Here is a 14740-nt window from a genome sequence, read left to right on the forward strand (position 1 = left end):
CGCGGGACATCCCGGTGTTACCTCGGAGCCCTTGCCATGTTTTACTCATCATTGAGGCAGTTTCCCCTTAATTCCGTCATATCGGCCGAGCTCCCCAACATGGTTTAGTACTTCGTCGAGGTCTCAAGGACCCCGTCAATCCGTGCAAATCTGACCATGGTGTTCGTCACCTTCGCAGTGACGATGCACAGCTCGGATTTCTACGGTGGCGCGTCAACTGTGAGCACCTATGCATACGACCAAGACTATCACGACGTGGTGCTCACCATGGTGAAGTTAACACCGCTCCTGAACACAGCCGATAACGACTGCGTCTTATGTTTCGAAGGCGCCCCGGGGGACGTCAAAACGGAGGTCCACGAAGTGCTCAGGGTATCTGACCACGAAATGCACAGGGCGCTGCTCCGTGCGTACGCAGTCATCCCGTACGAGTATCAGCGGAAACACACGTTGGCTCGCCTCCAAATCCACTTTGCCGGGAGGGACGACTACTATGCACAGTCTTTACAGGTACGGCGGCGTTTCCTTGTTTCTGAGGCATGCCAGCACCAAAAAAATTCTTTCTTCCAGTCTATCGAGATTTCCTCACCATCAATATGTAATTTTTTGCTTAATATCGCAATGTTAAAGCCCATAGAAAAGTATGTTCAAACCCGATCAACTGCAAAATGGACACTTCCACGCGCTAGAACTAATTATGGTAAACAAGCACTTAATTTCCTTATACCTAATGTTCTAAACAGCTACGAATCTAACCAGCTTAGCATGTATAACCTCCGACGACATGATTTAAAAGTGTACTTTGTAAATAAGATTCCATAACTTCTTTTCATATATTGTAGTTTGCGCATGTTTCGGTGTCCTATTCCCATTTGTCAACAACCCAGCATTGTATAACTTTCTAACGCATTTGTTCAGTTTTAATTGTTTTTTCTACTTAATCCGTTCAATTGTAAATATTATAAATTCTTTCTATAGTGTGCTCGTATGTGACCTGCCACCGTTGTTTGTATGTGTTTATTTTATTTATTATTTTGTAATGGCTCTTAGATGAACCACAGGCCTTTTCAAGCTATTTTCTTTAGCTTTTGGCCTGTGGCTGTATGACAATTTGAGAAATAAAGTTTGGATTCATTCATTCATTCATATTGGAACGGCATATGCCGTAATTATCTGCGTTGGCCAGGAATCTGTTCTGAATTAATTTTTTTCGGCCTTTTTTTTCACTCTTGTCGTAGTACCTAAATTTCTGCAAATTTGCATGCTCTCCTCCAGTTTTTGCGTCAACACATCGCTAGTGCATTGTCCAACATTCTTCGACAAAAATATGAATATTGAAAAACTGTAAGGGACTGGTATAGAAATTTTGAAGGTAATGGTGCATTCTTTCAACGAGTAGCAAAATACTTCGCACATATCAAACAGTTAAGTCTGCCGTAAAAGACCAGGAGGGGGGGGGGGTCGTTTTGACTTTAGCAATAAAGTTAAGAGCAAAAAATTCAAGCCTGCTGACGAGAGATCTGCGCATATATTCATTGTTATAGTGAAATTTTACAATATATGAAAACAATATCGCTCAAACTTTTGTCGTTCAAAAATGCTTTTGTTCAAAATTTTTGGGTTTACGTCCAACATTCTCGCAAAGATATCCTAAGAATTGTAAGATACCTTTAAGAAAATATTGAAGGTAATAGTCGATTCTTCTGATATGTAGTAAAATATTTCTTTTAAAGTGTTTCCATCGATCGGATCGAACAGTTAAGAGTGCCATAGAAAAACGTAATGCGACTGCCTTCGGGAGATATGAGGATATACTGATTACTAAGCCCCGCACGGTGGCTCAGTGGTTATCGAACTCGGCTGCAGACCCAAAAGGCGCGGGTTCGATCCGGGCCGCGGCAGTCGAATTTCGATGGAGGCGAAATTCTAGAGGCCCCGTAAAATGCGCGATGTCAGGACTCGTTAAAGAACCCCAGGTGGTTGATATTTCCGTAGACCTTTACTACGGTGTCGCTGATAGCCTGAGTCGCTTTGGGACGTTAAACCCCCATAAACTGAACTCAACTATTGATTATTATATTGAAATTTTACCTTATATGAAAAATTTGCCTTCATAAACGCTTTCCCACTCAAAAGTGCTTTCGTCCAGAATTTTTGGCAATGAAACAAAATAAGCCGCCCATTATTGGTGTCACTTCAACACTTAATGCTCGTTGTCCAGTCCACATTGATTATGCTTTGGTTTGGTTTATATGTCCCAAACCACGTACCTCAGGCTATGAGGGACGCCGTAGTGAAGAGCTCCGGAAGTTTTGACCACCTGGGTTTCTTTAGCGTGCACAGACATGGCACAGCACACCGGCCTCGAATTTCGCCTTCATCGAAATTCGACCGCCGCGCACGGGCTCGAACCCGCGTTTTTCGGGCCAGCAGTCGAGCACCGTAGCCACTGAGCCACCGCGGCACATTGAGTATTCATGCTTTCAGAAAGCAGAAAACATTGACTATCCATGCTTTCTGAAGGCAACGCCGTAACGGGGCAGTGCTTCTGACCTTGCACATCTCTTGCACCCTTCAGGTATCCCTGGTCTGTCCATTGACGCGCAGGAAGATTGTGCTGCCCTGTCGTGGAAGGCGCTGTCGGCACGTCGAATGCTTCGACGCTTACGCGTAACTCGACTTCAAACAGGAATCTCTGGAGCCGCCGTGCAGGTGCCCAGTCTGCAGCGGCCAGCTCCTCGTACCGGAGATGTGGGTGGACTTGCGTATGCTGGGCGTTCTTGAAACCGTCGAGTACATGTGCGTCGCCGTGCATTTCAGGCCAGACGCAATCTGGGAACCGGTGATTCCGTAGCATCGACTGCTTTCCGTTGTTGACCGTGGTTCGCCTCCGTATTCTCCCGCGCCATCTCCAGTTAGCGCACCTCTGCGTAACATAGTAAAGAATGGCATGAAAAGAGAATGGAAGCGCACGTGAGTTTTTGAGATTTGTGTTGAACTGTATTCACTCACTACAATGACAACCGTCGTTCCGATGTCCCGGCGCGTTGGCTCATTGGTTGCGGCGCCCGGCTGCTGGCCCCCGAGACGCGGGCTCGATTCCGGCCGCGGTGGCCAAATTTCGATGGAGGCGAAATTCTAGAGAGCCGTGTTGTATGCGATGTCAGTTCACGTTAAAGAACCTCAGGTGGTCGAAATTTCCGAAGCCCTTCACTACGGCGTCCCTCATAGCCGGAGTCGCTTTGGGATGTTAAACCCCAATAAACCCAAAACCTAATAGGGGGGCCGACACTGAGTCAGGCATTAATTTGCCTTTATGTCTGCCTCCTAGGCACCTATTACTGCTGCCTGAATAAAATGACTTTGACTTTAATCATTGACATCCACCGAAGAATGTCACTAAGTAATTACTTCCTTATTACAAATCTACTCCTCCTCGGGGGATCACCCTAAAACATTTCACCAAACCTAAACTTATTTCATGTCATTCATTTCCTTTAAATCGTATGTCTATACTCGCGGACTTTTTTTTTTGGCAACGCAGTAGAGCCTACCCCTGTACCCCTGAGTTGTTCATTACTCAGCACTGTAGATTTCTCCTCCATAGATTCCCCGCGGGCACAAAAGGCCGTCTCTTTCTCTTTCCTGCCTATACGCTCATCTGCATTGCCAAAAAATGTTGTGCGAGAGTATAGCAACGATCAATTTTCATTTTCAATGGTGGTTGTGAGCTTTTCACTCTTAAACCGAGTCTTGAAACCGCCAACGACACGTGGTTTTGCCAGTCATGGCCCTTATAACAATTCTCCACTTTTCTCTCCAAATTTGAAGTGTCCACCTAAAAGTGGAGCTAGGACTGCGCCTTTCATTCACATGCCTGGCGCCTCCAACGGGAAATCCCGATTGTTTGGGCGTGACCTTGTTTCTTCCGAAAATAGTCCCTTACCTTAATTTCGGACTTACTTTCTACGCTTATATTTGGGTTCGCGGTGGCTGCGGAATGTGATATACGTGGATCTTCCCCTCTCTGGTCGCGTCCGGAACGATCAAGTAGAACAGCCGCCAAGGGGCAGATTTTTAAGCTACATAAGCGGTACCTTGCTGCGACATTTCAGCCAGCTATTTTTTTACGATGATCTATAACTTTCGAATTGACACTTTTCCCCTAAGCTGATAATTAAAAACTCAGCTAGCTAGTCCTGAAGGATTAACAAACGCTCCAGAACGAAAGAAATCCTGCACGCTAAGCCTCATGCCTCTCAACACCGATGACACGTCGTGTTTTTTTTTTAACTTTCTTGCATTTAGCTGTTACATCTCGTATAACCGAAGCGTAATCGCTAGCACGTGCCGTTTATCCGCCGAAGCCAGTGCGACCACAGCTACAACAGCTGCCCGGTAAAAGTTCTGGCATTTGCAAATTCGAACTTTCATAGGTTTATGACCAGTCGTCAGCTTTTATAAGATGCTATTACTTGTTTCTAGAGCTGATCACGAGCCGCCACATACAATCTCCTACTTCAGTGGGATACAACTCAAGAACCAAGCGGCAAGTGCCCCTCTCTTTATGGAGCCCCTCCAGCCAACGGCATCGACTGATTCTCCCCCTTGACCGATCCCCTTAATCGGATTAACCGCGGTGTCATGGAAATCGGTCGACGCCATTGGCTGGAGGGGCATCTGCCCCTTCTTTCTCCGGTTGTCTCCCACTTTTTTGTTTTATAGTGCATTTCTATGAGCTGTCCGGGCGCGTGTCGGGCATCAGCGTTCTTACATCAAGTAACAGGAACGTTGCGGAGCGTAGCCCACATCTGCTCTTGTAAAGACAAGCATGGCTGACTCCGCCTTTGTTACGTGCACGCATTCTGCGAACTGGACGGCCATCTTGGAGCCGAGTTCAAGTTAGAAAGCGGAGCGAAGACGGCAGTGCTCCGCGGGCTGCCCGCTTTGTAACGTGCATCGTCTATGAAAGTACAGTAACGCTGGGAAATAGTGAATCTTTCAGCCATGCTCGGCTGTGAGGTATCGAGGCGATCTGCAAATCTTGCGAACGAGTAAACTTGAGACGCTCCCTGTCGTCTGACTGCGTGACAAGTGGCTTGTGAATAAAAAAAAAAGAAATGGGCAGCGGAGGCTACCGGGGCGTAACTTCAGATTCCTCCAAAACTTCTGTTGGTGACTAATGACTGCATAAATTAGTAACAAATTAAGCAATGTCCTGTATATCGAAGTCACTCACTTCTTTGCGGAATGAGATGAGCGGAGTTTCCTTAGCCACCTGAGCGACGCGGCTGACTGACTGCGACCATGGAAGCTGAGCATGCGCAGACGCGCGGCCCGGAAGAACGAGTGGCTAAAGGTTGCTGGAAAAGGCGTCACAACTTGCGCCTGCGATTGTGCATGGGTTCTTTGCTGTGTGTAGAAGAGTTATTTGGCTTAATTTGGCCACGTCTGTTTTCATCAAGTGTATTGCTAACCCAGTCCCAGGAACTGCGCATGCGCACTTCATGTTATCGACAGGCACGCGTGACAGATGACGGCAGCCGTCAGGCTTGCGCCTCATGCAACATGGTCATGCCTGCGTGTCCCATGTGCGTCTTTTTATTTTTGCAACCTGTAGCGGACGACCTGTCGATACTGGCCAGAGGGCGCCACATCTTCTCGAAAAGGAAGATTGCTTTGACTCGTCGATAAAGTTCCGACTGACTCACCCCACAACACACTGTTGAGTGGAGAAACACTGAGCTGCGCCCTTGAACTTACGAGCCTGCAGCGCAATAAGGTGCCTGTATTTTTGAAAGGTATCGCAAACTCCTCCTCTCCTCGCCCCTGAATCTTGGCCGCCAAAATCAGACTGCCTGACCCCTGGAATCAGTATGCTCACTTCCCCAGAATGAGGAGTGTGCGTTAAAATCCCCGATGACCAAATATTTAGGGGAATCCCCCAAGGTGGAGTAGATTCTCCGCTCTCGCCCTACCATAAGCTTGCCGTCCCGGTTAGCTCAATTGCTAGAGTGACTGCTCCGGTGTAGCGGTGGTCCCGGGTTCGAACCCCGGACCAGGACGAATTTTTCTTTAACTACGAAGTTTCTGTGAAAGCTGTATAGCTTTCCTTTGTGGCCGTATGGCTGCGCTCGGGTGGACGTCAATGAGTAATTACTCCCTTATTAAAATCCCCGATTATTACATATGGCTCTGGCAACTGTTCCAGAAGTTCTTCTAGGTCATGCGTGGCTATTGTGTTGTGTGGTGGTATGTACACAGAGCATATTGTTATTGTTTTATGGCTAATCATGTTTACGGCGACCGCTTCTAAGTTCGTCTTTAATGATACCTATCTTGCAGATACATCGCTTTGCGTAATGATAGCGACGCCTCCTGAGAGTCGGCTAGCTTGTACTCGGTCTTTCCGGAAAATATTATATTTTTTTAAAATGTTTGTGTGCTGTGGCCCAAGGTTCGTTTCTTGCAGGCACACAGCTGTAGGTGCCATTGTTTTGAGCATATCGGTTATGTCTGTGTAGTTTCTGTGTAGACCTCTACAGTTCCATTGTATTAGATACGCCATTGTGATAAGTTGGGGATTGGGGAAAGTTACTTATTCTTAGGAGCACTGATTCGTGGTTTCCCTTTTTTTCTCTAGGGAGTCTCGCCGCCGCTGCAGCGGTGGCGAACCAGGAGTTGTATCCATCGCCACTGTCGCGGCGCCGGATTTCCGCGGAGAATCCGCGGATGCGTGTGTTTTAGATGTCAGCGGACTTTCGCTGACATCCATCTCCTCCACGGTGGACGTGGAGGATGCTTCTTGTTTGCGATGGCCCGTGGATTTCGCATTCGTCTTTTTTGTTGGCACCACTGAACCATGCTCTGCTCCAGGGGCAGAGTCTCTTGGACCAGCAGTTGCCTTCTTAGAGGGGTGGGGCGACAGGTCCAGTTCTGCAGAGCTGTTCTGGGTGTCTGTCGCCGAGGATGCCGCTGCTGAAAGTGGGGCCTGAGGGCCTCCAGCGAGGATCGCGTGGTCTTCTCGCGAAAGTTTCAGCCCTGTGAACTGTACCACCGACTTCTGTGGTGGGGACTTGGGTGTCGACACCAGGTCCACCGGATAGACCTGTGTGCCGACAGAAACTGAAAGCGGCGGCCGTCCCCGCGTCACCGCTTCAGAGTATGTCCCTTTCTGTTGGAAAGAGACGCGTTTTTTTGCCTCAAGGTAGGACAGGTTTTCTGTGGTCTTCAAAGTTATAATTTGTTTTTCTGTTTTCCAGACTGGGCACGACCTGGAGTACGCGCCATGTGCGCCATTGCAGTTGATGCATTTTGATGTGCGTTCGCATCTTTCCTCTGTATGTGCGTCTTCTGCGCATGTGACACAAGTGGGTTTACCGCGACAAGCCAACATGCTGTGTCCAAATCGCTGGCACTTGAAACATCGTCTCGGGTTCGGTATGTATGGGCGGACTTTACAATGGAGGTATGCGGCGTGGATTGAGTCAGGCAGAGAAGAGTTGTGGTATTGAAGGTTAAGACAATGTGTTTTGTCTTGATTGCAACATTGCTTCTCCTGATGGTTATTCGTCTGGCTGCTATAACTCCTTGTTCAGATAGTTCTTCCATTTCCGCATCGGTACTCTGTAGGAGCTCATATTCAGATATGACGCCGTTTGAGTGGTTCAGGGTGCGGTGCGGGGTTACCTGTACACTTGTTTCTCCAAGATACTGTAACGACATCGGTTTGGTGCTCTGTTCTTTTGTGTTAATTTCTACAAGGAGATCTCCGGTTCGCTGCTTTTTTGCTTTGTAGTCTTTGCCTACACACCTTTTTAGGGTGTTGGCGATCACAAATGCAGGCAAGTTTGCTACAGGTTCATCTGTATTTGAGTGAACCATGAAAAACTTTGGAAACGTTTCTGGTTTCTGTGGCATCAATTTTTTCGCATCGGTGCGACCCCTTTTTGGGGGCCGATCAGATTTTTTTGCAAATTTTTGCATACGGCATGTACTGGCTAAGGGTTCCTCATACTTTGTCGCCTCTGATTCACCCTTATACACAGAGGAAGGTCCCGGGACTCCCCGCCTGGTAGACAAACGAGGAGCCCCTCGGCCGATGATTGACCACTTCCTCGACCGCCACCGTTCAAGGTTTCTTACCTCCACCTTTCAACCGATCGCCGCGGTACGGATGACAGCTTCGGTATGGGGGCTAAGGGTCCGTGGTGGCGCCAAGCACCAACACCTCGTTACACAAGGTGCCCTTGCGGGGTGGCGTTAAAGGAATTAGGTATGAACACGGTCGTATGCATGCTGTACCAACATTGTTGTCCAGGAGTGCACCATACTTACCAGAGGTAGGACGTCACGTGACGTCTTACCTGTGGTCGGTATGGTTCACTCCTGGACAACAATGTCGGTCAACTAACGTTGCGAATGACCGCGACTATAGCTAACCAGTTCGCCCCTACGCGCGAGGGTGAAGGTCCGAAGTGTGGCAATAAGCGGATTAGACGCGTTTTCTTTTGTTCCGTAGGCAGGCGGTCCTGAGTCTTACGGAGCAGAAGCGGAACGTCAAGTAACGCCTGGTTCGCGGGCGGGCGGTTCGTCATGTGGATCTGCCTTTATCGGTAGTCCGCGGGGAGAAACATGGAGGCTAACGAAATGTCTCCAACTTCAACGGACCTTTCTTGCTGGCTTGGGAAGCCAAAGCTTCCCCGCACCATCTCTGTGAAAATTCCATCAAAATAGGGCGTGGTGGAGGCGACCCGGAAGTGGGGGGGGGGGATATCCAGCATTTCTCCAGAGGGGTAAGCGTTACGCCAGTCTCCAAATGCTGTGTACAAATCATGTCCCCACAGAAGTCGTTGGTTGTCTGACCTCTGCTCATGAGCATGATTCGCAGAATTGACACCGATTATGCACAATATTTTTTAGTACAATCAGTCACTGTGTGTGCGTGTGCATCTTATGAAGCCGCTGATTTCATTTCAAGTTTTATATACATTAACAGATAAATTTTTCAAACGTGCAAAATAATGGCAAATGTAAACAAAAGTGTAACTTTAATGTTTATAAACGTGCGGTAAATAAATAGCAAACCCCCCCCCCACCCCAACTCAGAAGAGAAGTTCCAGATTCTCTGCTGTGGAGGCCTTATTTTGCGGGCAATAGTTCTGAGCTGCGCTGGCTTCGCCTAGCCGCAGGAGGCAGGGGTGAGTTAACTCTGGGCACACCTTCCACACTACACTAGACCTGTTTAATATTCAGTGAATTTTTTTTTCGGAGTGCAACACAGGCTAGGGTAGAACGGGGAGAAGATTGTGCCATGGGGAGCGGGCTGCTCTGTGCTACCGACCGTGTACCCTCTCCATCTTCTCCCCTTTCATCTTTCGGTAGCCCCAGTACTAAAAACAGGGCAAAAGTCTGGCTCCTTCCCTTCCTGCCTAGCCTCTGCAGCACTGCCATGAAAAGTTGTCCCCGAGTATAAACCCTACTCACTATAACATTTGGCGAATAGCAGGAGGCTCATCCTTTAGCTCCTGCCTGGGATACCTGTGGCCCCTCATTCCCCATACTTTTGCAAGATTCGAAAGCTGCACAAAAGAAGATGGTGAGAGGGTAGCACGCAACACTTTTCTATTAGGCGTGTCGAAACGGCGCTGACAAATGTCCCGTCGCCGCGCCTCTATGTAGGGGCCATTAACGGATTTTCTGAACTATAGCATTGCCTTCTTCGTGCGCGTGCGATTCGACCACTATCTTGCTGTGCGCCATGACTGCCGGCATAGGCGCTCCGCGCGAATGACGTTACCTTTGTTTTCTCGCAATTCGTCCCGTTGACACCGTTACGGTATCCCGCTTGCCGTGAGTGCGCATGCGCAAGTCGCCTTATCTGCTGGATATATGGACCAATCAGCGCGTGTGTAGCGGCAGTGGGCGGTCTCCCGGTAACGGTAAGACGGTGTGTTAAAGGAGTCTGTTCACCGCGTAATCATCGTTCGTGGATGAACTTGGGCAGCGAACTCCTCCCCCCCTTGCGCCTACCATAGCGACAAAAATGGCGGACAGGGAGGCTTGGCGCATGCGCAGATCGTTGTTGGATAGAGGTCTACTGAGGAAACAGCAGCGAGCTACGAAGAGGAAAACGTGGAACTTTAGAGACGGAAAGAGATCAAAGTAGGTCAGGGGACAAAGGCGATTTAAATGACATCCAGGTTCACTCCCGGCTAATCGCACCTTTCTCTGATTACACCACCCTTTCAAAGTTCAACGCAAGATTCTTTGTACCCAACTTACGCGGAATTCGCCTAAGTAGCTGACCATTTATCATTTTAATGCGCTGCCTTGAGAAATGGTTTTCGAGAACAATTACGACTTTAATCATCAAACTGAGATGCTTACTGTTCAGAGTAAAATGGACAGCTTGCTGCGTGCTGGCTTTTAGCAGATTCTTCCCAGAACTGCATTTCCGATAGTTGGCCCCAGCATTGTTGCCTACTTTTATGAGTCTGTGCTCTCAAACCCCTTTTATCCGGTTTTGTTGTTGGCTACCAGAGTATGTTTTGCGCATGTTAATTCTTTTGTTTAATGATGCACTGTGTTGTTCATTGCGGTTTTTTATGCTATATATTTCAAACCCTATGTAATGGCTTTAAAGGGCATTTAGAGTACGTGAATAAAAAAATCTGCGGGAAACTCAATGGAAATGAAAAGAAACTTATACGACGCTTAACATACCCATCAGAGTACAACGCGTCCTCATAACACTACTAGCGGATTAAGGCGAAAGCCTTTAATGGCTCGTACTGCCATCGGTTAAGAAATCGTGTCACACGTGTTTAACTCGGGAACTAAAAAAAATAGAAGAAAACCAATGGTTTCTTCAGATAGAAGACAAAAAGAAACCTAGAAGCCAAGTTTGCGGACTGTAGACTAATTAGTTAATTAATTTTAGGAAAAATGTCGAATTGCGTCGAAATAGCGCGGATGTCGATGTAGCCACGGGAATGATGTGACGTCACATCCACCGGAAGTCACCACGGTATAGTGAAAATTGTCACAGAATGGTCGGAGAAACGTGGGATTTGTGTCAAATTAGACGAAAAATGTGTAATTCAGCGTAATTAACACTTAATATCTCTTCAAGATGTATAATTTGGGTATCGAAATACCGACGGGAACGGTTTGGCGTCGTATCAACCGGAAGTCGTCACGGCATAGTGTCCTCGGCTTTCGCCTCTCAACACTTTAGTTGCGATTTTTTTCAAAGCACAACCATCGGTATTCCTTTTCCACAAGCCCTCCAGTCAATGGCATCGACCGTTTGTCATGACGTCGCAGTTAACCCTATTTCAAGGAGACGCCTTCCGTCTGCCTGCGATCTCATGCTAACGGAATGTCAGTCGACGTCTTTGTCTGGAGTTCATAGTCAGAGGGATATTTGCCGTTTCTTTCTGGCGTTGTACCTGACTATAGTTGACATAAGCTACAATATACGAATCATATCTTCTTGTCTTCCAGGAAAAAGCCCGCGGTACATCCCGGGGTTACCTCTGAGCCTTCGCCATGTTCTACTCCTCATTGAGGCAGTTCCCCCTTAATTCCGTCATATCGGCCGAGCGCCCCAACATGGTTTCGTACTTCGTCGAGGTCTCAAGGACCCCGTCAATCCGCGCAAATCTGACCATGGTGTTCGTCACCTTCGCAGTGACGATGCGCAGCTCGGATCTCTATGGTGGCGCGTCAACTGTGAGCACCTATGCATACGACCAAGACTATCACGACGTGATGCTCACCATGGTGAACGTAACACCGCTCCTGAACACAGCCGATAACGACTGCGTCTTATATTTCGAAATCATCCCGGTGGACGTGACAATGCAGGTCCAGGAAGTGCTCAGAGTATCTGAGCACGAAATGCAGAGAGCTGCTCCGTGCGTACGCAGTCGTCAATGCGAGTATCAGCGGAAACACACGTTGGCTCGCCTCCAAAGCCACTTCGCCGGGAGGGACGACTATGCTCAGTATTTACAGGTATGGCTGCGTTTCCTTGTTTCTGAGGCATGCTAGCATCAAATAATTATCTCTCTTCCAGTCGATCGAGATCATATTGGAACGGCATATGCTGTAATTACCTCCGTTGGCCAGGAATCTGTTCTAGATTACTTTTTTCCGGTCTCGTTTTTTTTCACTCTTGTCGAAGTACCTAAATTCCTGCAAATTTGCATGTTCTCCTCCAGGTTTTGCGTCCACACATCGCTAGTGCATTGTCCAAGATTCTTCGACAAAAATATGAATATTGAAAAACTGTAAGGGACTGGTATAGAAACTTTGAAGGTAATGGTGCTTTCTTTCAACAAGTAGCAAAGTGTTTCGCACATATCAAGCTGTTCAGTCGGCCGTAAAAGACCAGGAGGGCGGGGGGTGTGACTTTAGCAATAAAGTTGATAGCAAAAAATTCAAGCCTGCTGACGACAAATCTGCGCATATAATGATTGTTATAGTGAAATTTTACAATATATGAAAATAATATCGCTCAAACTTTTGCCGTTCAAAAATGCTTTTGTTCAAAATTTTTCGGCGCACGTCCAACATTCTCGCAAAGATATTCTAAAGATTGTAAGATACTTTTATGGAAATATTGAAGGTAATAGTCTATTCTTATGATATGTAGCAAAATATCTCTTTTAAAGTGTTTCCATCGATCGGATCGAACAGTTAAGAGTTCCATAGAAAAAAGTAATGCGACTGCCTTCGGGAGATATGCGGACATATTGATTACTAAGCCCCGTGCGGTGGCTCAGTGGTTATCGTAGGAGGGAAGGTGCGGGTATATGTAGGAAGGAAGAAGAGACAGGGAAAGAAAAAAGGAGAAAAAGAAACAAACAGGAGCTAGTGGGCTTAAGAAAGCATAAGGGTAGATAAAAATGAGGAAATAGAAAAAAACGATCAAGCAAATGACAAAAAGGCAGCTAAAAAAACAAAGAAATAGAGAGCGAAGTTAAAAAATATCCAAACAATTAAAACATGAAAATATAACAGCTAGAGGAAAGAAAAGAAAAAAAGGAAAGGCAAACAAAAAAAGAATAAAAATAAACATGAAAAAAACGAAACGCAAACAAAACAAAGACTGTGTGTGCACGCAAAGCCAGCAAATATTAAGGTCCACATGCCCGTGAGGCAGGAGCAGGGCCATGGGCCACCAAAATTGGCTATATGGTGCCCCCTACCACATGAGACATATTGAGGCGCAGAAATGGCAGGGAGGTCTACGAGCCACCCGGGCGGGAATAAAGACGAGAGACAGGTGAAAGAAGGGAAGAAACGCGAATAAGCAACGCACGAAACCGAGGGGAACGTAACAAGGAGGGGAAATCATAAGGCGAAAGAAAGTGCGGATAGCCGGGAAGCCGTGCTGCTATGTCTGCGGTGAGAGGGAAGGCACGCAGGTAATGGAGAACATCCCCCACAGCTGCCCCGCATGGACAGAAGGCGAAGCAAGGAGGGCAAAACGATGGAAGTAGGAGGGAAAACGACCGTGGCCAGTTAGGAGAGGGACAAGAGATCGGGGTGGAGGGAAAGAGAGCGGCAGACGGTTAATAGAGGGAACAAAAACAGCCAGGAGGGTGCCCGAATGTTCCGCGGTCCAGGTGTCTGACTAAAGCCTGAGTACGGTGGTACGCACGCGGGTGCGCACTGACAATTGTGACAGCCACGACGGCCGCAGGAGGCCGCGCGCCGACGCCAGTGAGGCGGCCCAGTTAGCGAGCTGGTTGACCCAGAGACCACAATGGGTGGGGTCATGATAGAGGAAGAGAGGACGCTGAAGAGAAATGGCGGCAAGAGTGCGCTTGATGTCTTGGACGCCTAAGTCGTTCGTGTAAAGAGAGTGAAGAGCCTGAAGGAGAGAAAGGCAATCAGAGTAGACATACAAGGGTAATGGAGAGGGGGCGCGCCGGGCATAACAACAGGCCTCATGAAACGCAACAGCCTCTGCGCAGAAGGCACTAGAGGCTGTCTCGAGCCGAAACCGGCCCACGTTCCGCAGCGCGCCAGAAGATGAGAATGCGACGTAAACAGCACCCGCAGAGTGGGACGTATAAGAGCCGGCCGTGAATATATAAAGGCCGGGAAGGGAGGACTGAGAGGGAAAGGGAGAAGACGGGTGAATGAGAGCGAGGAAGCCAGAGGGATTGTCGCACCAGGGATCAAAGCGGGGCAAGATATCAGACGGTAGGTAAGTGCGACTTCCAAAGGTGACGGGATCTACACCGTTTAGAAGGTTGTACTACGCACAGAGGCGATCCAACTCCAAGGGAAGAGGGCGTACCCGGAGGAGTACCTGAAGCGCAGCCGTGCTCGTTGTGCGGAATGCCCCTGTGATAGCGAGAAGAGGGACCCGCTGCACAGAAACAACCTACTCCCGTAGTCGGGAATTGGCGCTGCGAGACGACCAGGCGGGCGGGGCGAAAGTAAGAGCGGGTTGTATTACTTGGAAACAACGCCTACGTAGAGAAGAGGGAGGGAACGGTGGAAGGAGAGAAACGAGACAAGACGCGAAATGAGGATCTCTGCGTTGTCGCGGAGGACGTGAGCATGAGGTAGAAAAGTGAGGTGGCTGTCGAAGACAACGCCTAAAATTTTGAGTTCCTGCTTGAAACTTAAGCGGCGACCCGAAAAGCGAACGATGGGATTACGATTTTCCATTCCGCCCACGCCATGAGAAAACCGCATACAAACAGCACGTCTTAAA

Source organism: Amblyomma mixtum, chromosome 7, assembly GCF_055824585.1.
Source record: "Amblyomma mixtum isolate Tamu chromosome 7, ASM5582458v1, whole genome shotgun sequence".
Classification (NCBI taxonomy): domain Eukaryota; kingdom Metazoa; phylum Arthropoda; class Arachnida; order Ixodida; family Ixodidae; genus Amblyomma; species Amblyomma mixtum.